Source organism: Bombina bombina, chromosome 1, assembly GCF_027579735.1.
Source record: "Bombina bombina isolate aBomBom1 chromosome 1, aBomBom1.pri, whole genome shotgun sequence".
Lineage (NCBI taxonomy): Eukaryota > Metazoa > Chordata > Amphibia > Anura > Bombinatoridae > Bombina > Bombina bombina.
In genome coordinates, this window is record NC_069499.1 from 171,389,842 (window position 1) to 171,414,949 (window position 25,108).

Here is a 25,108-nt window from a genome sequence, read left to right on the forward strand (position 1 = left end):
TTTAGACATTTTATTTTGAAAAATAATTATCTTTATAATGTAATTCATTGTAGCTTGGTCAGTTTTAAGTAACATTATTTCCAGTACTAAAAAAATCTTATATATCTAGTTTACTTATCAACACTCTTCTTTATAATCTAATTAATGCCAGATAATGTGCCCATGGATAATGTCCGGTTGCTGATTATAAAACACAGGCATATTAACTTACGGCTAGATTTAGAGTTTGGCGTTAGCCGTCAAAACCAGCGTTAGAGGCTCCTAACGCTGGTTTTGGGCTACCGCTGGTATTTAGAGTCAGTCAGGAAAGGGTCTAACGCTCACTTTGCAGCCGCGACTTTTCCATACCGCAGATCCCCCTACGTCATTTGCGTATCCTATCTTTTCAATGGGATCTTTCTAATGCCGGTATTTAGAGTCTTGTCAGAAGTGAGCGTTAGAAATCTAATGACAAAACTCCAGCCGCAGAAAAAAGTCAGGAGTTAAGAGCTTTATGGGCTAACGCCGGTTCATAAAGCTCTTAACTACTGTGCTCTAAAGTACACTAACATCCATAAACTACCTATGTACCCCTAAACCGAGGCCCCCCCCACATCGCCGCCACTCTAATAAAAAATTTTAACCCCTAATCTGCCGACCGCACACCGCCGCAACCTACGTTATTATAATGTATCACCAACCAATTCCTTAATAAGATACGTTAATATGTATAATGATAGTTTGTAGCTATTTGTTACTACTTCATTCACACTTAACTTTGTGAGGAAGTTAACCCAAATAGCAGATATTGGTAAGAAAGTGTTAATTTAGATATGAACAGAAATTCACAATGAGTTAATTTGTGCTATTTATGTTTGTTAGAAAATATATCGATTTCTTATGAACTGTTCCTTTAGTTTGTTAATTCAGCTTTAACGGATACCGTAGTAATGGAGAGAAAGTTCTTATTCAGATTTTGAAAAGAGTATCAATGAGAATAGCTACAGTATCAAAGTTAGGTAAAAGTAGAAACAGTCTTTTAGTTACTTGGCAATTGATACAATTGATACCGAGTTTAATACTTGCGGTTGCTTTCTCTGTATTGATCGACAGACAGGATCTGATTCAGTCACCTCTGTTCTGTAGAGTTGGTAAACTTCCAATAAGGATGATTAGAGAGAGTTAGCCCAGCTTGGTTTACCGTCAGCGATGTAGGTGTAAGACAGGCTCTCAGTTGTTCAGACACTCGATGGAAGTGAAGGAAAGGAACCGCGTTGCGGTTAGCGTGTGACGTCACACTGCAGTGTGAATTTCTGACAGGCACACGGAACTCGATCAGAGGAGAAGGAGAAATTAGTTTAAAGCTGATATTGGATGTTTAGGTGATAAAGCAAATGTCCAACACAAAGTTTAAAAGTTTAGGTTGATTCAATATATGATTTGACGATTAGGTGGAATAAAGAATTGGAGTAGTTATAATCCAGGATAAAGGGAGACAAGCTTCACTAGCTAACTATCCCTATACGCTATAATAATCAAGCAGGGAAACAAGGAAGAGGAGTTCTCTTTATAGACTTTAGCAGGAAGTTGGATTTCATTGTTTAAAGGAACAGCAGATCGTGACAGATCCCCCCTCTCAAGATCCTCTGGAAGCAAGACTAGGACCCGGTTTCAATGGGTACTTGGCATGGAAAGAGGCCAATAAACGTGGGGCATGTAAATCGTGCACGGAAACCCATGAGTCCTCTGAAGACTCATAACCTCTTCAATGCACCAGATACTCAAGCTTACGATTACGAATACGTGAAACCAGAAGTTTACCCACTTCGTATTTCTGTTGATCATCCACCAGTGAGAGAGTCTCAGAGGAAGAGGGCAACTGAGTGTCCAAATCACCTCTGTAAGGTTTCAATAACGATACGTGAAAAGAAGGATGAATATGGAGGTCTTCTGGCAACTGGAGTTGATGATTTTTGAGATGGGAAAGGGTCCCAAGTATTGAGAGGCTAATTTCTTACAGGGTACTGACATTTTAATGTTTTTGGTAGATAACCAGACCAAATCACCTTCCTCATAAGCAGGAGGTTTAGAATGTTTGGCATCAAAATATTTCTTCTGGGTTGTTTTAGCAGTTTGTAAATGGTCCTGAAGAATGTCAAGAGTACTTTTGATTGTCATAGAGTAATCTTGAGCAGCAGGAGAGTTGGAGGAAGTGGTGGGATTTGGAAAGGTGGTAGGGTGGTATCCATAGGTTGCATGAAACGGAGATTGTTTAATAGAATCGTTCACAGAGTTATTATAAGCGAACTCAGCCATTGGGAGCCATTCAGACCAGTCATCTTGTAAGTTATTTATATAACATCTGAGGTATTGCTCAAGAGTCTGATTCAGACGCTCGGTTAATCCATTTGACTGGGGATGGTAGGCTGTTGAAAACCTGTTTGAGATTTTGAGTTGTTGACATAAATTTCACCAGAATCTTGACGTAAATTGTGTTCCCTGATCCGTTACAATAGAGGAGGGAAGACCATGTAGTTTCACGATGTTAGATAAAAAGATTTTTGCAGTTGTTGGATTTGGGACTTGTTTTAATGGTAAAAAATGTGCCAATTTAGTCAGATGATCGATAACTACTAAGATAGCAGTATAACCATTGGATGTAGGTAGATCAACAATGAAGTCCATACCTATGATGCTCCAAGGTTTCATAGGTACTGGTAGAGGAGTTAATAAACCACTAGGTTTGGTATGTAGTTTTTTCTTTGTAGCACAAGTGAGACAGGAAGTTATGTAGTGATGTATATCTTTTTTCATTGATGGCCACCAAAATTGTCTTTTTATAAGTTCTGTAGTACGAGTTATCCCTCGGATGACCCGCCATAGGAGAATCATGATGATTTTGTATGATTTGATTCCATAGAGCTGATGGAATGTATGTTAAATTTTGATATGTGTATAATCCTGTAGTGGAATCTTTTACACAGTAGTTGGGTATTGATGAATCCGACCGAAGAGCCACTAGAATATCGAATTGAAGCGTGGTTAAAGTACAAATGAGCTTAGTAGGGGGTATGATAAAAACTTTTTCCATGTTTTCAGAGGTGGGTTCTGTAGTTCTTGAGAGAGCATCAGCTCTAATATTTGTATTTCCTGGTCTATAGGTTAAAACAAAATTAAACCTGTCGAGAAATAAGGCCCAACGTACCTGCCTGGAAGTCAAGGTTTTACTTTTCTTCAAATATTGAAGATTTTTGTGATCTGTAAATATAGTAAAAGGAGTTGAACAACCTTCTAGCAAATGTCTCCATTGTTCAAGTGCTGCCTTAACAGCTAGCAACTCTTTGTCGCCTATTGAGTAATTCTTCTCTGCTGGAGTTAACAAACGTGAATAATAAGCAATAGGATGTTCTTCTTTTGTTTCTTGATTGGTTTGAGATAAGACTGCACCAATCCCCGTATTGGATGCATCTACCTCCAGAGTATATGGAAGGGATGGATAAGGCTTGCCTTTCCCAGTTAATCGAGTAAGTGGTTGTACAGTGCTGGAGTAATGATCAATAAACTTTCTATAAAAATTAGAAAATCCAAGGAATCTCTGTAACGATTTTACATTGGTTGGAGTAGGCCAGTTGAGTATAGAAGTGATCTTTTCTGGATCCATTTGGATTCCAGATGGAGAAATAATGTAACCAAGAAATTTGATTGTATTTTGATGGAAATAACATTTCTCCATCTTAGCGTATAGATGATGTTCCCGCAAGGTTGATAGCACCCATCTCACATGTTTTTGATGTTCAGACAAATTCTTAGAATAAATGAGGATGTCGTCGAGATATACTATAACACATACATCCATAAGATCTTTAAATATCTCATTTATGAAGAATTGAAAGGTTGCGGGAGCATTTGTTAGTCCGAAAGGCATAACATTATACTGGTACAGCCCGTAACGGGTTTTAAAAGCTGTTTTCCACTCGTCACCAGGTCTCATACGGATAAGATTGTAAGCGCCTTTCAGGTCTAATTTAGTAAAGATGGTGGCCCCAGATAGACGTTCTAACAACTCTGGTATTAGGGGAAGGGGATAGCGATTTTTTATAGTAATTGCGTTTAACGCTCGGTAGTCGATAATTGGGCGTAGGGTTCCGTCTTTGTTGGTAACGAAAAAGATGGCAGAAGCAATTGGAGATGATGATGGTGAAATTAAAACTTTTCTGAGATTTTCGTCGAGGTATTCACGAAGATGTTGTAGTTCCTTTTGTGATAAAGGAAAAATACGGTTAGTTGTCAGTATAGCGTCTTCCTTGAGATCAATAGGGCAATCGAAGGATCGATGGGGTGGAAGGTTTTCTGCACTTTTAAGATTGAAAACATCAGAAAAATCACTGTATTGTTTTGGTAATAACGGATCAATATGGTTAATTGAAACATATGGAAAACATGTTTGTAAACAGAATGTGGAATCAAAGGTAAGTGTACAATTATGCCAGTTAATAACAGGGTTATGTTTCTGTAACCAAGGAAAACCGAGTATAATTGGGTGTAAAGAACTAGGTATTATATCATAAGTGATGAATTCTTTTCGACCTGTGTTGGTTAATGTGAGTATTGGAACAGTGTGATGTGTGATGGGACCTTTGAGAAATTGAGACCCATCAATAACTCTCACAAATACTGGGATTGCTTTCTTCACACAGGGTATTTTATTTTTTGTAACAACTGATTGATCAATAAAGTTGCCATAAGCTCCGGAATCAATTGTGGCTTGCTCCTGGAACTGCAACTGGTCCCACTGTAATGATAGAGTTAAAGTTAATTGAGTTTGTGTATTATGAGTTTCAGAGATAAGTAATGATTTTATCTTACCCTTTCTAGGTCTGTTTAGTAGAGGGCAAGTAGTAACATCATGTTCTCTGTTTCCACAGTACATGCATAGATTTGCTTGTTTTCTTCTTAGTTTTTCTTCTATTGATAGTGGTCCTCTTATGGTTCCGATTTCCATAGGTACTAATGTTGTAGCAGGTTTTTCATGGGTAGTTGAATAATGTTTCCTAGGGTTGGAGTCAGGTTGAAATTTTTCATGTCTTTGTTCTCTATATCTTCTGTCTATAGAGATGCTCAACTTGATTAGTCCCTCTAAAGTCTCAGGAAGCTCAACCCTTGACAGCTCGTCTTTTACATATTCAGAGAGTCCTAAACGGAACTGGTTTTTAAGGGATATGGAGTTCCACTGTGAATCAGTACTCCATAGCTGAAATTCAGCTATGTAGTCCTCGACGGCTCTTTTGCACTGTCTGAGGGAACGCAGATGATTTTCTGCAGTTTGCTGCTTGTTTATATCTTCATAGAGAACTGCCATAGCATGGAAGAAATTTTCTAAGGAATTCAATATTGGGTCATCAGATTCAAAGAATCTGTTAGCCCAGGCCCTAGGTTCCCCACTTAAATATGAAATGGTGGTGCAGACCTTTATTTTGTCATTACTGTAGGTCCTAGGTTTCATAGCAAATAATAATAAACAAGAGTTTCTAAACTCACGAAACTTAGCTCTGTCCCCAGAGAAGGGAACTGGAGGGTTAACTTGAGGTTCAGGCCTTTCATTAGCTTTCTGAGTTATTAACTCATTTAGTGCTCTTTTTAAAGTGGAATTTTCGCTTTGTACTTCCCTTAAGCCTTGTGCTAGTAAGTCTATCTTTTGGTTTATTGTTGTTATTTCATTACTCATGGCTACTGGGTCCATGTTAACTGTTAAAGGTTTTTTACGGCTTGATTATTCTGTAATGTATCACCAACCAATTCCTTAATAAGATACGTTAATATGTATAATGATAGTTTGTAGCTATTTGTTACTACTTCATTCACACTTAACTTTGTGAGGAAGTTAACCCAAATAGCAGATATTGGTAAGAAAGTGTTAATTTAGATATGAACACAAATTCACAATGAGTTAATTTGTGCTATTTATGTTTGTTAGAAAATATATAGATTTCTTATGAACTGTTCCTTTAGTTTGTTAATTCAGCTTTAACGGATACCGTAGTAATGGAGAGAAAGTTCTTATTCAGATTTTGAGAAGAGTATCAATGAGAATAGCTACAGTATCAAAGTTAGGTAAAAGTAGAAACAGTCTTTTAGTTACTTGGCAATTGATACAATTGATACCGAGTTTAATACTTGCGGTTGCTTTCTCTGTATTTATCGACAGACAGGATCTGATTCAGTCACCTCCGGTTCTGTAGAGTTGGTAAACTTCCAATAAGGATGATTACAGATAGTTAGCCCAGCTTGGTTTACCGTCAGCGATGTAGGTGTAAGACAGGCTCTCAGTTGTTCAGACACTCGATGGAAGTAAAGGAAAGGAACCGCTTTGCGGTTAGCGTGTGACATCACGCTGCAGTGTGAATTTCTGACAGGCACACGGAACTCAATCAGAGGAGAAGGAGAAAGGTGGTAGGGTGGTATCCATAGGTTGCATGAAACGGAGATTGTTTAATAGAATCGTTCACAGAGTTATTATAAGCGAACTCAGCCATTGGGAGCCATTCAGACCAGTCATCTTGTAAGTTATTTATATAACATCTGAGGTATTGCTCAAGAGTCTGATTCAGACGCTCGGTTAATCCATTTGACTGGGGATGGTAGGCTGTTGAAAACCTGTTTGAGATTTTGAGTTGTTGACATAAATTTCGCCAGAATCTTGACGTAAATTGTGTTCCCTGATCCGTTACAATAGAGGAGGGAAGACCATGTAGTTTCACGATGTTAGATAAAAAGATTTTTGCAGTTGTTGGATTTGGGACTTGTTTTAATGGTAAAAAATGTGCCAATTTAGTCAGATGATCGATAACTACTAAGATAGCAGTATAACCATTGGATGTAGGTAGATCAACAATGAAGTCCATACCTATGATGCTCCAAGGTTTCATAGGTACTGGTAGAGGAGTTAATAAACCACTAGGTTTGGTATGTAGTTTTTTCTTTGTAGCACAAGTGAGACAGGAAGTTATGTAGTGATGTATATCTTTTTTCATTGATGGCCACCAAAATTGTCTTTTTATAAGTTCTGTAGTACGAGTTATCCCTCGGATGACCCGCCATAGGAGAATCATGATGATTTTGTATGATTTGATTCCATAGAGCTGATGGAATGTATGTTAAATTTTGATATGTGTATAATCCTGTAGTGGAATCTTTTACACAGTAGTTGGGTATTGATGAATCCGACCGAAGAGCCACTAGAATATCGAATTGAAGCGTGGTTAAAGTACAAATGAGCTTAGTAGGGGGTATGATAAAAACTTTTTCCATGTTTTCAGAGGTGGGTTCTGTAGTTCTTGAGAGAGCATCAGCTCTAATATTTGTATTTCCTGGTCTATAGGTTAAAACAAAATTAAACCTGTCGAGAAATAAGGCCCAACGTACCTGCCTGGAAGTCAAGGTTTTACTTTTCTTCAAATATTGAAGATTTTTGTGATCTGTAAATATAGTAAAAGGAGTTGAACAACCTTCTAGCAAATGTCTCCATTGTTCAAGTGCTGCCTTAACAGCTAGCAACTCTTTGTCGCCTATTGAGTAATTCTTCTCTGCTGGAGTTAACAAACGTGAATAATAAGCAATAGGATGTTCTTCTTTTGTTTCTTGATTGGTTTGAGATAAGACTGCACCAATCCCCGTATTGGATGCATCTACCTCCAGAGTATATGGAAGGGATGGATAAGGCTTGCCTTTCCCAGTTAATCGAGTAAGTGGTTGTACAGTGCTGGAGTAATGATCAATAAACTTTCTATAAAAATTAGAAAATCCAAGGAATCTCTGTAACGATTTTACATTGGTTGGAGTAGGCCAGTTGAGTATAGAAGTGATCTTTTCTGGATCCATTTGGATTCCAGATGGAGAAATAATGTAACCAAGAAATTTGATTGTATTTTGATGGAAATAACATTTCTCCATCTTAGCGTATAGATGATGTTCCCGCAAGGTTGATAGCACCCATCTCACATGTTTTTGATGTTCAGACAAATTCTTAGAATAAATGAGGATGTCGTCGAGATATACTATAACACATACATCCATAAGATCTTTAAATATCTCATTTATGAAGAATTGAAAGGTTGCGGGAGCATTTGTTAGTCCGAAAGGCATAACATTATACTGGTACAGCCCGTAACGGGTTTTAAAAGCTGTTTTCCACTCGTCACCAGGTCTCATACGGATAAGATTGTAAGCGCCTTTCAGGTCTAATTTAGTAAAGATGGTGGCCCCAGATAGACGTTCTAACAACTCTGGTATTAGGGGAAGGGGATAGCGATTTTTTATAGTAATTGCGTTTAACGCTCGGTAGTCGATAATTGGGCGTAGGGTTCCGTCTTTGTTGGTAACGAAAAAGATGGCAGAAGCAATTGGAGATGATGATGGTGAAATTAAAACTTTTCTGAGATTTTCGTCGAGGTATTCACGAAGATGTTGTAGTTCCTTTTGTGATAAAGGAAAAATACGGTTAGTTGTCAGTATAGCGTCTTCCTTGAGATCAATAGGGCAATCGAAGGATCGATGGGGTGGAAGGTTTTCTGCACTTTTAAGATTGAAAACATCAGAAAAATCACTGTATTGTTTTGGTAATAACGGATCAATATGGTTAATTGAAACATATGGAAAACATGTTTGTAAACAGAATGTGGAATCAAAGGTAAGTGTACAATTATGCCAGTTAATAACAGGGTTATGTTTCTGTAACCAAGGAAAACCGAGTATAATTGGGTGTAAAGAACTAGGTATTATATCATAAGTGATGAATTCTTTTCGACCTGTGTTGGTTAATGTGAGTATTGGAACAGTGTGATGTGTGATGGGACCTTTGAGAAATTGAGACCCATCAATAACTCTCACAAATACTGGGATTGCTTTCTTCACACAGGGTATTTTATTTTTTGTAACAACTGATTGATCAATAAAGTTGCCATAAGCTCCGGAATCAATTGTGGCTTGCTCCTGGAACTGCAACTGGTCCCACTGTAATGATAGAGTTAAAGTTAATTGAGTTTGTGTATTATGAGTTTCAGAGATAAGTAATGATTTTATCTTACCCTTTCTAGGTCTGTTTAGTAGAGGGCAAGTAGTAACATCATGTTCTCTGTTTCCACAGTACATGCATAGATTTGCTTGTTTTCTTCTTAGTTTTTCTTCTATTGATAGTGGTCCTCTTATGGTTCCGATTTCCATAGGTACTAATGTTGTAGCAGGTTTTTCATGGGTAGTTGAATAATGTTTCCTAGGGTTGGAGTCAGGTTGAAATTTTTCATGTCTTTGTTCTCTATATCTTCTGTCTATAGAGATGCTCAACTTGATTAGTCCCTCTAAAGTCTCAGGAAGCTCAACCCTTGACAGCTCGTCTTTTACATATTCAGAGAGTCCTAAACGGAACTGGTTTTTAAGGGATATGGAGTTCCACTGTGAATCAGTACTCCATAGCTGAAATTCAGCTATGTAGTCCTCGACGGCTCTTTTGCACTGTCTGAGGGAACGCAGATGATTTTCTGCAGTTTGCTGCTTGTTTATATCTTCATAGAGAACTGCCATAGCATGGAAGAAATTTTCTAAGGAATTCAATATTGGGTCATCAGATTCAAAGAATCTGTTAGCCCAGGCCCTAGGTTCCCCACTTAAATATGAAATGGTGGTGCAGACCTTTATTTTGTCATTACTGTAGGTCCTAGGTTTCATAGCAAATAATAATAAACAAGAGTTTCTAAACTCACGAAACTTAGCTCTGTCCCCAGAGAAGGGAACTGGAGGGTTAACTTGAGGTTCAGGCCTTTCATTAGCTTTCTGAGTTATTAACTCATTTAGTGCTCTTTTTAAAGTGGAATTTTCGCTTTGTACTTCCCTTAAGCCTTGTGCTAGTAAGTCTATCTTTTGGTTTATTGTTGTTATTTCATTACTCATGGCTACTGGGTCCATGTTAACTGTTAAAGGTTTTTTACGGCTTGATTATTCTGTAATGTATCACCAACCAATTCCTTAATAAGATACGTTAATATGTATAATGATAGTTTGTAGCTATTTGTTACTACTTCATTCACACTTAACTTTGTGAGGAAGTTAACCCAAATAGCAGATATTGGTAAGAAAGTGTTAATTTAGATATGAACACAAATTCACAATGAGTTAATTTGTGCTATTTATGTTTGTTAGAAAATATATAGATTTCTTATGAACTGTTCCTTTAGTTTGTTAATTCAGCTTTAACGGATACCGTAGTAATGGAGAGAAAGTTCTTATTCAGATTTTGAGAAGAGTATCAATGAGAATAGCTACAGTATCAAAGTTAGGTAAAAGTAGAAACAGTCTTTTAGTTACTTGGCAATTGATACAATTGATACCGAGTTTAATACTTGCGGTTGCTTTCTCTGTATTTATCGACAGACAGGATCTGATTCAGTCACCTCCGGTTCTGTAGAGTTGGTAAACTTCCAATAAGGATGATTACAGATAGTTAGCCCAGCTTGGTTTACCGTCAGTGATGTAGGTGTAAGACAGGCTCTCAGTTGTTCAGACACTCGATGGAAGTAAAGGAAAGGAACCACTTTGCGGTTAGCGTGTGACATCACGCTGCAGTGTGAATTTCTGACAGGCACACGGAACTCAATCAGAGGAGAAGGAGAAATTAGTTTAAAGCTGATATTGGATGTTTAGGTGATAAAGCAAATGTCCAACACAAAGTTTAAAAGTTTAGGTTGATTCAATATATGATTTGACGATTAGGTGGAATAAAGGATTGGAGTAGTTATAATCCAGGATAAAGGGAGACAAGCTTCACTAGCTAACTATCCCTATACGCTATAATAATCAAGCAGGGAAACAAGGAAGAGGAGTTCCCTTTATAGACTTTAGCAGGAAGTTGGATTTTATTGTTTAAAGGAACAGCAGATCGTGACAGTTATCCCTATGTACCCCTAATCTGCTGCCCCTAACACCGCCGACCCCTATATTATATTTATTAACCCCTAATCTGCCGCCACCAACATCGCTGCTACCTTACCTACAATTATTAACCCCTAATCTGCCGACCGGACCTCACCGCTACTATAATAAAGTTATTAACCCCTAATCCGCCTCACTCCCGCCTCAATAACCCTATAATAAATAGTATTAACCCCTAATCTGCCCTCCCTAACATCGCCGACACCTAACTTCAAGTATTAACCCCTAATCTGCCGACCGGACCTCACCGCTACTATAATAAATGTATTAACCCCTAAAGCTAAGTCTAACCCTAACACTAACACCCCCCTAAGTTAAATATAATTTAAATCTAATGAAATAAATTAACTCTTATTAAATAAATTATTCCTATTTAAAGCTAAATACTTACCTGTAAAATAAACCCTAATATAGCTACAATATAAATTATAATTATATTGTAGCTATTTTAGGATTAATATTTATTTTACATGCAACTTTGTATTTATTTTAACCAGGTACAATAGCTATTAAATAGTTACCTGTTACCTGTAAAATAAATCCTAACCTAAGTTACAATTAAACGTGGAAGAAAAAAAGAGAACAATTCCGGACAGGTAGCCAGTGCAATAGGTTTATTCTTCTGTTAAGTTGAATTAACAAGGGTAGCTTGAACTAAGTTACAATTAAACCTAACACTACACTATCAATAAATTACTTAAATAAAATACCTACAATTAAATCTAACACTACACTATCAATAAATTAATTACATGAAATACCTACAAATAAATACAATTAAATAAACTAACTAAAGTACAAAAAATAAAAAAGCTAAGTTACAAAAAATAAAAAAATTAATTACAAACATAATAAAAATATTACAACAATTTTAAGCTAATTACACCTACTCTAAGCCCCCTAATAAAATAACAAAGCCCCCCAAAATAAAAAAAATGCCCTACCCTATTCTAAAATTAAAATAGAAAAGCTCTTTTACCTTACCAGCCCTTAAAAGGGCCTTTTGCGGGGCATGCCCCAAAGAATTCTGCTCTTTTGCCTGTACAAATAAACACAATACCCCCCCAACATTACAACCCACTACCCACATACCCCTAATCTAACGCAAACCCCCTTAAATAAACCTAACACTAAGCCCCTGAAGATCTTCCTACCTTATCTTCACCACACCGGGTATCACCGATCCGTCCATGCTCCGAAATCTTCATCCAAGCCCAAGCGGGGGCTGGAGATCCATCATCCGGCTGAAGTCTTCTATCAAGCGGCAAGAAGAAGTCCAGAAGAGGCTCCAAAGTCTTCATCCTATCAGGGCAGAAGAGGAGATCCAGACCCGCAACCATCTTCATCCAAGCGGCATCTTCTATCTTCATCCGATGACGAGCGGCACCATCTTGAAGACCTCCGTTGCGGATCCATCCTCTTCTTCCGACGTCCTAAGTCCGAATGAAGGTTCCTTTAAATGACGTCATCCAAGATGGCGTCCCTCGAATTCCGATTGGCTGATAGGATTCTATCAGCCAATCGGAATTAAGGTAGGGAAAATCTGATTGGCTGATTGAATCAGCCAATCAGATTGAGCTCGCATTCTATTGGCTGTTCCGATCAGCCAATAGAATAGGATCGGAATTCGAGGGACGCCATCTTGGATGACGTCATTTAAAGGAACCTTCATTCGGACCTTCATTCGGACTTAGGACGTCGGAAGAAGAGGATGGATCTGCGCCGGAGGTCTTCAAAATGGAGCCGCTCGTCATCGGATGAAGATAGAAGATGCCGCTTGGATGAAGATGGTTGCCGGTCCGGATCTCCTCTTCTGCCCGGATAGGATGAAGACTTTGGAGCCTCTTCTGGACTTCTTCTTGCCGCTTGATAGAAGACTTCAGCCGGATGATGGATCTCCAGCCCCCGCTTGGGCTTGGATGAAGATTTCGGAGCATGGATGGATCGGTGATACCCGGTGTGGTGAAGATAAGGTAGGAAGATCTTCAGGGGCTTAGTGTTAGGTTTATTTAAGGGGGATTTGGGTTAGATTAGGGGTATGTGGGTGGTGGGTTGTAATGTTGGGGGGGTATTGTGTTTATTTGTACAGGCAAAAGAGCTGAATTCTTTGGGGCATGCCCCGCAAAAGGCCCTTTTAAGGGCTGTTAAGGTAAAAGAGTTTTTCTATTTTAATTTTAGAATAGGATAGGGCATTTTTTTTTATTTTGGTGGGCTTTATTTTATTAGGGGGCTTAGAGTAGGTGTAATTAGCTTAAAATTGTTGTAATATTTTTATTATGTTTGTAATTAATTTTTTTATTTTTTGTACTTTAGTTAGTTTATTTTTTTGTATTTATTTGTAGGTATTTTATTTAATTTATTGATAGTGTAGTGTTAGATTTAATTGTAGGTATTTTATGTAATGAATTTATTGATAGTGTAGTGTTAGGTTTAATTGTAACTTAGGTTAGGATTTATTTTACAGGTAATTTTGTAATTATTTTAACTAGGTAGCTATTAAATAGTTATTAACTATTTAATAGCTATTGTACCTGGTTAAAATAATTACAAAGTTACCTGTAAAATAAATATTAATCCTAAAATAGCTACAATATAATTATAATTTATATTGTAGCTATATTAGGGTTTATTTTACAGGTATTTAGCTTTAAATAGGAATAATTTATTTAATAAGAGTTAATTTATTTCGTTAGATTTAAATTATATTTAACTTAGGGGGGTGTTAGTGTTAGGGTTAGACTTTAGGGGTTAATACATTTATTAGAGTAGCGTTGAGGTCCGGTCGGCAGATTAGGGGTTAATACTTGAAGTTAGGTGTCAGCGATGTTAGGGAGGGCAGATTAGGGGTTAATACTATTTATTATAGGGTTAGTGAGGCAGATTAGGGGTTAATACATTTATTATAGTAGCGGTGAGGTCTGGTCGGCAGATTAGGGGTTAATTATTGTAGGTAACTGGCGGCGACGTTGTGGGGGGCAGATTAGGGGTTAATAAATATAATATAGGGGTCGGCGGTGTTAGGGGCAGCAGATTAGGGGTACATAGGTATAATGTAGGTTGCGGCGGTGTACGGAGCAGCAGATTAGGGGTTAAAAAAATATGCAGGGGTCAGCGATAGCGGGGGCGGCAGATTAGGGGTTAATAAGTGTAAGGTTAGGGGTGTTTAGACTCGGGGTACATGTTAGAGTGTTAGGTGCAGACTTAGAAACTGTTTCCCCATAGGAAACAATGGGGCTGCGTTAAGAGCTGAACGCTGCTTTTTTGCAGGTGTTAGGTTTTTTTTCAGCTCAAACTGTCCCATTGTTTTCTATGGGGGAATCGTGCACGAGCACGTTTTTTAAGCTGGCCGTGTCCGTAAGCACCGCTGGTATTTAGAGTTGCAATGGCGGTAAATATGCTATACGCTCCCTTTTTGGAGCCTAACGCAGCCCTTCTGTGAACTCTAAATACCAGCGGTATTTAAAAGGTGCGGGGGAAAAAAAGCCAGCGTTAGCTACGCGGGTCATTACCGACAAAACTCTAAATCTAGCCGTTATTGTATTATGCTAATATCTGTTACCAACATTAACACAGGGGTTTTCAAACCTGTCCTCCTGCCTCCCCAATTGGCCAGATTTTCAAGATTACTTTGGGTAAGAACAGGTTAATATTCATATTTACTAATCAGCTGATTATTTCATCTGTGCTCCAGTTTTAATATCCTGAAAATCTGACCTGTTAGAGAGGCCTGAGGACAGGTCTGAAATCCCCTGATTTAACATGATCGTGCTTTTAGCTTTTCAGTTGTAATAGGCATTCATTTTTATTTTTATTATGTTACCTACCTAAATTGTTATCATGAGAACAATTGCTTACTAGTGGAAAGCTTGCAATAAAATAATACTTTAAATGCACATTATAGAGATTAACTCATGCTGCTCAAACGAACCGTGTAAAACATTAGGAAAAATCATATTATTAGTAGTAGTAGTAATAATAACAATTATAATAATAAGACAAATTTAAATAGCAACCGTTAGCATTTAAAGAACAATTTTATGTATTTTTGCAAACAAAGTTATATCCATGTAATTGCTAATAGTTTATTTCTACTGATTAAACATTTCAGTAGCAACTGACCGAACAGTAAAGCAAAAAACAAAATTGTTTTTTTTACCTAATTGGCAAATTGCTCTACACTTACATGCAAAGAAAACTATGTGATTGGTTTGTGAAATGAGAGAATATTTTAGTGTTAAAATTAAATACATATATACCTTATTTATAGTATATATGCACCTATGATACCAAATATAGAAAAAATTATAATATTCCTCATATACCAATTTTTTCTATTTATGTTTTGTGTATACACATTTATTTATCTACAGTTGTATTTTTCTTAAGATGTTAAAGTGTGATTATACATTTTGGACTTTGCATTGGAAAGAATACAAATTAAGAGTTTGAATAGAAAAATATCTGAAATTTATGAATCATAATAATCTAAGTATTCGAGTTGAGCATGTGTCTGGGTTGTAACCATTGTATTACTTGTGTCTATGCAATTGAAATGTTATTTACTAACATTGTTTTTTTATATATAGTACATATTAAATGAATATTGAAATCATATTGATGTTTTCAAAGTTTTATTCCGCTCATGTTTTTTCTAGTGTTCACTTACTAGAAAAAAACAAATTAAATTGAGACTTTTAAAGAAATACAAGCTAAACTAAAGAAAGGCAAAGTGTATTATTTAGTATATTCTTTTTGTTCTGAGTTTCAACTCCTAATTATAAATATTGAATTTCCTCAGCCTTATTAACTTTTGCTATAAATTGTATTTATGGAATACACTGATTTTTAAAATCATATCGTCCCTTAAAAATGTACTGGTATAATTATACACATAGTTTATCACAAAACCAATGATATTTTTGTAAATACTTTTCATCTTACACGTAATAAAAAATACAAATATGGAGTTATTTTAAAAATAACCTATATTAAGTGCCACAAGTTGTAAATCTTTTGAAAAATAAGCTGTACATAAAAATATCATTTTTTTCCATTTGATAAAGTCACAAAGTTCTTCCTATAGGTCCAGTCTAAGAATAAAGTGAAGCTAAAATGATAATCACACAAATAGTTGAAGACAAGCATATAAGAACTGGTGGTGAATATTTACTCATCACACCAAACAAAAGTTTGACTTTGCCCAAATAATAGTTTAAGGTACAAACACTAAGAATGTCCAATATTCATTCTCTACAACCACCCCCCCAACTATGTTGGTATTAAGCATTTTCTAACCTTTGGCCGTTTCCAGACAATGTTCTTCACCTTGGCGGCTTTCTGCCCAAATTCTTTATAGCCTAATGAATGACCACCAGCTGGAAAGATGTCATCTTCAAACAGTTTTTTCTTAGCAAGACATTCTTTTCTTAAAGTAGCAAAGTCCTGACCTTCAATCTTTAATGGCTTGGTGAGGGATCCCTCTCCATTTCTCCTATCCCTTTCTCGGATCACGCGGTCGCAAAAGAACCCAGATGGGATAAAAGGCATGGCTTCATACAGGATTTGTTGGGTGTCACTTGAATTCTGGCTCTTTATTATGCACTAGGCATAAATCCAGCCAGATAATTCCCTCTTGGCTAGAACTTGGTAGTGGGAATACCAGAGAAGAGCCTGGTTAATGCTCACCAGATGTTGCTACCCAAAATCAACTGGAGATTTTTTTGATTAATAATAACGTTCTTATAACCACATTTGTTTGCAAACCTATTGATTACAGCATGCAATGGGTGGTGTGTTCCTTTTAGTGAATCAATTCACAATAGAATGACAGTTTGTTTAAAAATTTGCAGGACTTATTCCTACTTTAACATGTACAACAAATCACACCATGGCTTGCCCTGTCTCAGCAGAAGGCATTCATCCTTTACAAAAACTGCAGTCAACACAATACAGCGCTGGCCTCTCTAAACACACAGTATACACTAATCCTATACAAATGAATGCATACATAGCGGGATCTACTCCGCACTATTGTCTAGGTTTAATGAAGCTTTCATCCTTATGCTTCCTCCCAGAAAAAAAAGATCACATTATATCTAGTGGCAATTCAACAAGTCTGTAAAATGATGACTTATCTTCTGCTTTAGTTTTCATAGCATGACTAGTTCAATTAAAACTTATACCAACTTCAAAGATTCTGTGTACACTCATTATAAAACTAGAAATAAGTTCCAATAGATTTTGTATTCCAACTGTTTAAATCTGAAAGCCTGTATGTAATAAATAGACTTCAGAATTACTTCCCATTACATGTTATGTTTTTAATCTCTTTTAATTAAAAAATAACAGAAGTTTTTTTGTTATTCAGAGTAAGATTGGTTTTAAAAGATTTTATCGGCCAATTAATTAAAGGGGCAGATTTTTACCTTTAATGTGCCTACAAGGGGTATTTTTTTTAATATATTAAAGAAAGGAATATTATTTTCAAACTTTCCCTTTGTTCTAACCGAAAGAAAATGTTTAAAAATGTATTACAGAGCTTTAAAGGGATAGTCTAGTCAAAATTAAACTTTCATAATTGAGATAAAGCATTCAATTTTAAGCAACTTTCTAATTTACTCCTATCATCAAGTTGCTTAAAATTGCATGCTCTATCTGAATCATGAAAATTTAATTTTGACTAGACTGTCCCTTTAATTTTTGAAATTCCTGTTATGAATGAGCTACCTTTTTTCTGTGGTTGTTGTCCCTGTCAGCCAGTGAGTAGTAGAGTCCCGGGACTCATTTGTATGTTATCATGCTCTTCCTGTTAGTTTTATCTTAACTTTAAACAGATTTTATTTAGCCTTTTAAGCAAAAAAATATAAAAAAGCAATACAATTATGTTCCAGTTATGAAGAAAACCGTTTCTGTTATTATAATTATTGAGGTGTATGCCTGCATATATGTGTTTTCCTGTGTGTGTTTGTAATAGTGTCTGTGTATATTCATGTGTGTGTGTATGTCTGTGTGTGCACTGTGCATGTCTGTGTGTGTGTATGTGCGTGTATTTGTGTGTGTGTGTATATATATATACATATATATATACAGTATATATATACATACAGTATGTGTGTGTATGTATATATAAATGTGTGTGTGCCTGCATTTGTACGTGTGAGTGTGTGTGTGAGTATTGGTGTGTGACTGTGTATGTCTGTATGTGTGTGTGCATTGTGCATGGCTGTCTGTGCCTATGTGTGTGAGTATTTGTGTGTGTGTGTGTATGTCTGTGTGTGTGTGAATGTATGCATGTATTTCTGTGTGCACGAGTATGTGTGTGTGCTTATTTGTGTGTGTGTGCACTGGGCATGTCTGTGTGTGAGAGTGTGCTTGTGAGTTTTTGTGTGTGTATCTTTCTGTGTGTGTATGTATTTGTGTGTGCATGTGTGTGTATGTCTGTTTGTGCATGTATTTGTATGTGTGTGTGTGTGAGTAAATTATAAAGATAATATAAACACATTGTTAAAACAAATTAGAAAGCTCACAAGAGATCACAGTGAGTCCATACTTTTTTATTTCAATGTATGTATAGTATATTTATTTTATTCTTATATAACTCTAATACAGACTATATCCGCCTTGCCCCATAGGGCTTACATTTATATTTTTGATATCTGAGAAAATTCTCCATTTCTAAGTTTATAAGTATCTGCTAGGTAGAATAAATCAGGGTTCTATATAGTTTAGTTTCTGGAATTTACTGCATCTCTATTGTGTGCTTGTGCAGGCATATGCAGTTCAACGTGGTCAGCACTTTTTAGGAAGACAGCTGTACTGATTCCTGTCAGATGTCAATAGGAACTAGATTCAAATGGAGCCTTCTGACATTAGTATCCATGGTTGCAGCTAGACATGTGCGATTCGTTTCGGATCGATTCGGAAATCCGGCCGAATTCATTAAATTCGGAGATTCGGATCGATTCAAATTTCCGAATTGAAATAGTGCAGAATCTACCGAATAAATCCGAATTAGTTCCTTCCATTAACATTTTGTTCAATGGCCCAATACATGATATCTTGTACAGCAAATGTGAACCGCCAGAAAAGCGTAAACTCAATAAATAACTGCAACAGTTTAGAAATATTTGTCTTGGAAATTCAGTAGAAAATATTTCTTTTTAATAGAGGTTTGTCAAATTTGACAGAAGATACAAAAAAACCAACAAGTGCTAAAATTACTCATTTCTAATCTGTTTAGTATACTATTTGTAAATAAGGTGGCACTTAATTTATGAATTATTGGAGGCATTCTTAAAATTCTTTCACAGTTCCTCAAACCAATTTGTTAGAATAGCTAATTGAACAGCTTAAAATCAGAAAAAAATATTTGTAATAGTTTCATGACTATTTAAAAACCATCAGATCAGATGTACAGAGGACACTCACTAGCTGTAAAACATATTTCTCTTATATTTTTGCATTATTATTTTTTTAATATTTTTTAATTTATAAATCAGCAGTCATTGGGGCCAGAAACAGCAGTTATGAAGAAGCGGTCACAAAGACCGCTGCACCATAACCTGTCCGCCTGCTCTGGGCAGGCGGACAGACATCGCCGGAAATCAACCCGATTGAGTACGATCGGGTTGATTGACACCCCCCTGCTGGCGGCCCATTGGCCGCGAGTCTGCAGGGGGCGGCGTTGCACCAGCAGCTCTTGATAAATAGAGGCCTTAGCCTCTTAAAACCCAATTTTTGGTTCCTTTGCATGGCATTTTTTTTTTTTTTTTTGCATGCTGTTCAACCACTCAATCTCACATATGATCAATTCAGATCTGAACAAACACAATTTAGATACTGGGAGCAAATTAGAAAAATAAAAATTCCAGTTTACATCTAATAACAAGTGCACCTCTTTATCTTTAAATCTTAGCTCTTTTTTAATGTGAGCTTACTGACGAAATCCCATGAGTATGCATGTGTCTTGTGCACTATTACATTGAAATATATTGTTGCCATATAGTGCTCAAGTCGTGCACAATCATAAACCTACTTCAGTATGCCTTTATGGAACGAGGACAAGTTTCAACCAAGAGGTAAATTTGATGATCGAAGTAAATTAGATTATTTTTGTTTACTTTATATGAATCATGAAAAATTAATTTAGACTTCCATATCATCTTCATCTCAAAAATAAATAAATTAATTAATTAAAAACAAAATATCGTGCATATAAAAGACCACAGTTTAAAAATGTTGAAACTGTTTTTTTTTTAATTTATTAACTTTAATATCTCTTTGAATATATTGACCAATATTTAAATAAATTCATAAATCAAATATGACTGTTCATTCATGATTTAAATCAATTGTTTGGACATTTTAAAAATATCAATTACAAATTAATGTTAAACTACATAAAAGTTTTAATTGCATATATATTGATTTTAGGGACAACTCAACATTTGATGTTACCGTAAAATATTTAATTATGTAAAATAAAAAGCTGTTGCATACTTTAATTATTAATTTTATTACATGTTTTGGCTGCCTCATTTAAAGGGAGACTAAACCCAAAATTTTTCTTTCATGATTCAGGTAGAGAATACAATTTTTAAACAACATTCCAATTTACTTCTATTATCTAAATAGCTTTGTTCTTTAGAAATCCTTTGTTGAATAAATAGCAATGCACATGTGTGAGCCAATCACGCGAGGCATCTATGTGCAGCACCCAATCAGCAACTACTAAGCCTATCTAGGTATGCTTTTCAGCAAAGAATATCAAGAGAATGAAGCAAATTAGATAATAGAAGTAAATTAGAAAGTTGTTTAAAATTGAATGCTCTATCTGAATCACGAAATATTTTTGGGGGGTTTTATGTCCCTTTAAGAATCTAGTGTAGGTGATGTCCTTGTTGCTTTCCTTTTAGAAAGGCATTAATGCCTCCATTATACTTTGTTATTATTATCGGTTATTTGTAGAGCTGAGCAAATAACATTCTACAGATTGATTGGCTAGCTTTAGTCACATGTTCATTCACATTTGTCTTGCTTCCATGTAGGTCTGTGGAATCCCCTGCAAAAAGCCAGTGAAAGGCCTGAGAAAAGTTTGATTTTTTACCTCAAACGTATCTCCATACCACACATTTCACACCAGAATGTTGCAAGTTATATTTATTAATATATAGATAAATAAGAATGCCCAGTCTGATAGAAGAGAAGTATTCTGCCAGGAAAGAAAAACTGCTCAGTGGCTTGTTCTATGGCCTAGTTATCACCTGGGAATAGCTTCTTTTAACCCAATTGTGCTTTTCACAGAGGTAAACTTTCCTGATTCCGCCTAACAAGGCTCCTATCTACTCTTCTATATGTATTTTAATAAATGTTATAACTTATCATCCTAAGGTAATTTGCTCTACACTATCAGCTTCTATAACTGGCCTTTCTTACTTTGAATTTCAAAGCTATCAAGGCAGCCTAAAGGATCTACGATTTTAAATTACAATAATACGGCACATACAATGATTGTGTGCACTCCATGAGCAAATATCCACTAGTGCCATCTGGGTGGCATAAAGGGATAAGGCTACAGAGCAACCGGTAACAAGAGACTTTTTATAGGCAGGTCACAGTGTGTCTGATCTTGCTATATGATAATAAATCATGTCGCTCCCCTGGCTGGAGGAGGAGATAGAGATAAAAGTCTATTACAAAGAGAGGGGAGATGGACTTTCACACTAGAGACACTGGTCCCTAAAGGATTGAACACTAAGGGCCAGATTACAAGCTTTTTTGCACGTGAGGTAGGGCTCGTATTACAAATTAAAAATATATATCCATAGATAAAGGAACATCTATTTAAAAAAAAAAACTAATATCATATTCCCTTATGTGAAGTACAGTGCAATGTTAAATACTTACAGTAAATAAACACTTTATTAAAAATGAATATTGCATAAATATGCTTTTTTCATGTTTGCAGCTACTTGACTGGGATCCAATGCATATATATATATATATATATATATATATATATATATATATATATATATATATATATATATATATACTGTATATACATACATACAGTCATGGCCAAAAATATGCCACCCCTGCATTTCTGTCAGATAATGCACCTCTTCACCCAGAAAAATTTAGCAAATTACAAATGTTTAGGCATTCTCATATTTATTTATTTTGTTTGTATTGGTATGACACAAAAAAGTGGAGAAACAAAAGCCAAATCTGACACATTCCACGTAAAACTCCAAAAATGGACTGGACAAAATTATTGGCACCCTCAATTTAATTTTGGTAACACACCCCTTGGAAAAAAATAACTGAAATCAAGCGCTTCCTGTAACTATCAATGAGTTTCTTACACCTTTCTATTGGAATTTTGGACCACTCTTCTATCGCCAACTGCTCTAGGTCTCTCAGATTGGAAGGATTCATTTTCCTAACTGCTGTTTTGTGATTTCTCCACAGGTGCTCTATGGAATTGAGATCTGAACTAATTGCTGGCCAGTTCAGTACTCTCCAGTGCTTTGTCTTAAACCATTTCTGGGTGCTTTTTGATGTGTGCTTTGGGTAATTGTCCTGCTGTAAGACCCATGACCTCTGATGGAGACCCAGCTTTCTGACACTAGGCCATACATTACACCACAGAATTCTTTGGTAGTCTTCAGATTTCATAATGCCATGCACACAGTCAAGACATCCAGTGCCTGAAGCAGCAAAGCAACCCCAAAACATCAGTGAACCTCCACCATGTTTGACTGTAGGGACTGTATTTTTTTCTTTAAAAGCCTCATTTATTTTTCTGAAACAGTAGAATGATGGGCTTTACCAAAAAGCTGTAATTTTGTTTCATCTGTCCACAGCACATTTTGGCTTCCTCAGGCAAGTTTTGGCAAAGTCCAATCTGGCTTTTTTATGTTTCTGTGTCAGCAGTAGGGTCCTCCTGGGTCTCCTACCATAGTGTCCCTTTTCATTCAGATAGCAACGTATAGTGCGAGCTGACACATTTGTACCATGTGCCTGAAGGTCAGCTTGAATTTGTCTGGTCCTTTATCCATCATTCAAACAATCCTTTGTTGCAATCTTTGATCAATATTTCTCTTTCGTCCATGTCCAGGGAGATTAGCTACAGTGCCATGGGCTGTAAACTTCTTGTCAATAAGTTTACACAGTAGATACAGGAACATTAAGTAGTAGATACAGGAACATTAAGATCTCTGGAGATGGACTTGTAACCTTGAGATTGTCCATGCTTTTCCACAATTCTTGTTCTCAAATCCTCAGACAATTCTTTGCTGCTCTTTTGCTTCTCCATGCTCAGTGTGGCACACAGAGACACACAACAGAAAGGTTAAGTACATTTTTCACCATTTTAACTGGTTGCTGGTGTGATTTCTATATTGTCAGCACCTGTTAAATGATACAGGTGAATTTAATTACAAATTACAAGAGCATTACAAACTTGGAATGCAATTAATTCTTACAATTTTGAGAAGGTGCCAATAATTTTGTCTAGTCCATTTTTGTAATTTTGCGTGGAATGTGTCAGATTTGGTTTATTTTCCTCCACTTTTTCTGTCATACCAATGCAAACAAAAGAAATAAACATGAGAATGCCTAAACATTGGTAATTGCAACAATTTTCTGGGCCAAGTGGTGCATTATCTGACAGAAATGCTGGGGTGCCAATATTTTTATAAACAAAATGGAATCAGCGCTAAGAAAAGAACAGATGGTTATAAACAAGGGATTAGTTAATCGTGGTAATAATGATCAACTTTAGCTAAACAAAGCTGAATGCAACAGATTAGGTAAAAGTCTATTTTAATATAAACAATATGCTATTACAACAGCACGCATACTGCAAACATACTGATTCACTGGGTTGTCTCCCAAATTAAAATGTTAACAAAGGTGAAGGTTCATGTGCATGAATAAAAGACACAATCAAAACAGTCTCCAAGTTTCAAAGAGATGAATGGGCACAAATATTTATGTTGCACAGTGCAAATGCAATCCTTTAAATTTGGAAGGTGAATGAGGTAGCGAGTGTATGGTTATTTTACCTTGGATCCACAGTCCTGCTTGTGCTTATGGATGGCAGTTAGTTACCTTGGTGGTCTGTCTTCGCCTATTTGTCAGATACCCTTGGCAAGTTTATTTGAGCCTTTGGGGTTAGTGTACACTCACCACTGTCTCCTGGGTGTCCAGGTTAACCTGTTCGGCAGTTGCTTTGGCTGGGTTGTGCTTGGTCTTGTGGAATACACAGTTCTGACACGAGCATACTACACGTGACTCATACAGATGTCATGTTAGATCCCAATTCAGCCTTCCGATACAAAGTTCAAGATTGTATCAAATGTTATTGGCAAAACTGAGAATGCTGATATTTCATGCAGCTATGATGCACTTGCAGATTCATGGTCTCCCAAATATCTCAAAACTCAGTATGTTTTTGTGCCAATATTTTTGAACACATACATACTCATACATATACATATTTAGACATGCATATGTATGTATGTTAAAACCCTTTGCCGCATTTTTTTATCTAATACCTGAGACCTCATATCTTTGAGCCCTTAAACTTTTTACGCAATTTATTTAATAGTTTTTATTAGATAGTGTTATTATGGGCTAGATTACTAGTTGAGCGCTAATTGTAGTCTATGGAAGCGCACTCTTGTGAGCGCAATGCTTCGCGTTCGCATTGCTCTTAACTTGCAATACACATTAGCGTGCTCTGGTATTATTATTATTATACTTTACTTATGAAGCGCCATCATGTTCCACAGCGCTGTCCATGGATACAGTTCATTTACATAAAACAATAATATAAAACTTGTAAGAGACAGGACAAAATTTACAAACACATACAGGAGGAGTTGAGGGCCCTATTCCCATGGGAACTTACAATCTAGAAGAATAGGAGGTTGAGAAACATGAGGTGAGGATTGCAGAAAAGTCTTCAGAGAGCATTTAAAGGATAAAAGATTAGGGCAAAGCCTGATAGCATGAGGGAGAGTGTTCCAGAGGGTAGGTGCTGTACGACAGAAGTCCTGCAGTCTAGCATGAGAAATGGTGATAGTCGCAGAAGCAAGGAGCAGGTCATTGTTGGATATTAGTGGGCGTGCTGGTGTGTACT

At 36.4% G+C, this 25,108-nt stretch overlaps 1 protein-coding gene across 1 annotated transcript in view; it reads right to left on the bottom strand.

Moving 5' to 3' along the window:
• CAPN3 (calpain 3) overlaps nucleotides 1-25,108 on the bottom strand; it is a 337,900-nt gene that overhangs the window by 285,397 nt on the left and 27,395 nt on the right. The window lies entirely within an intron of this gene.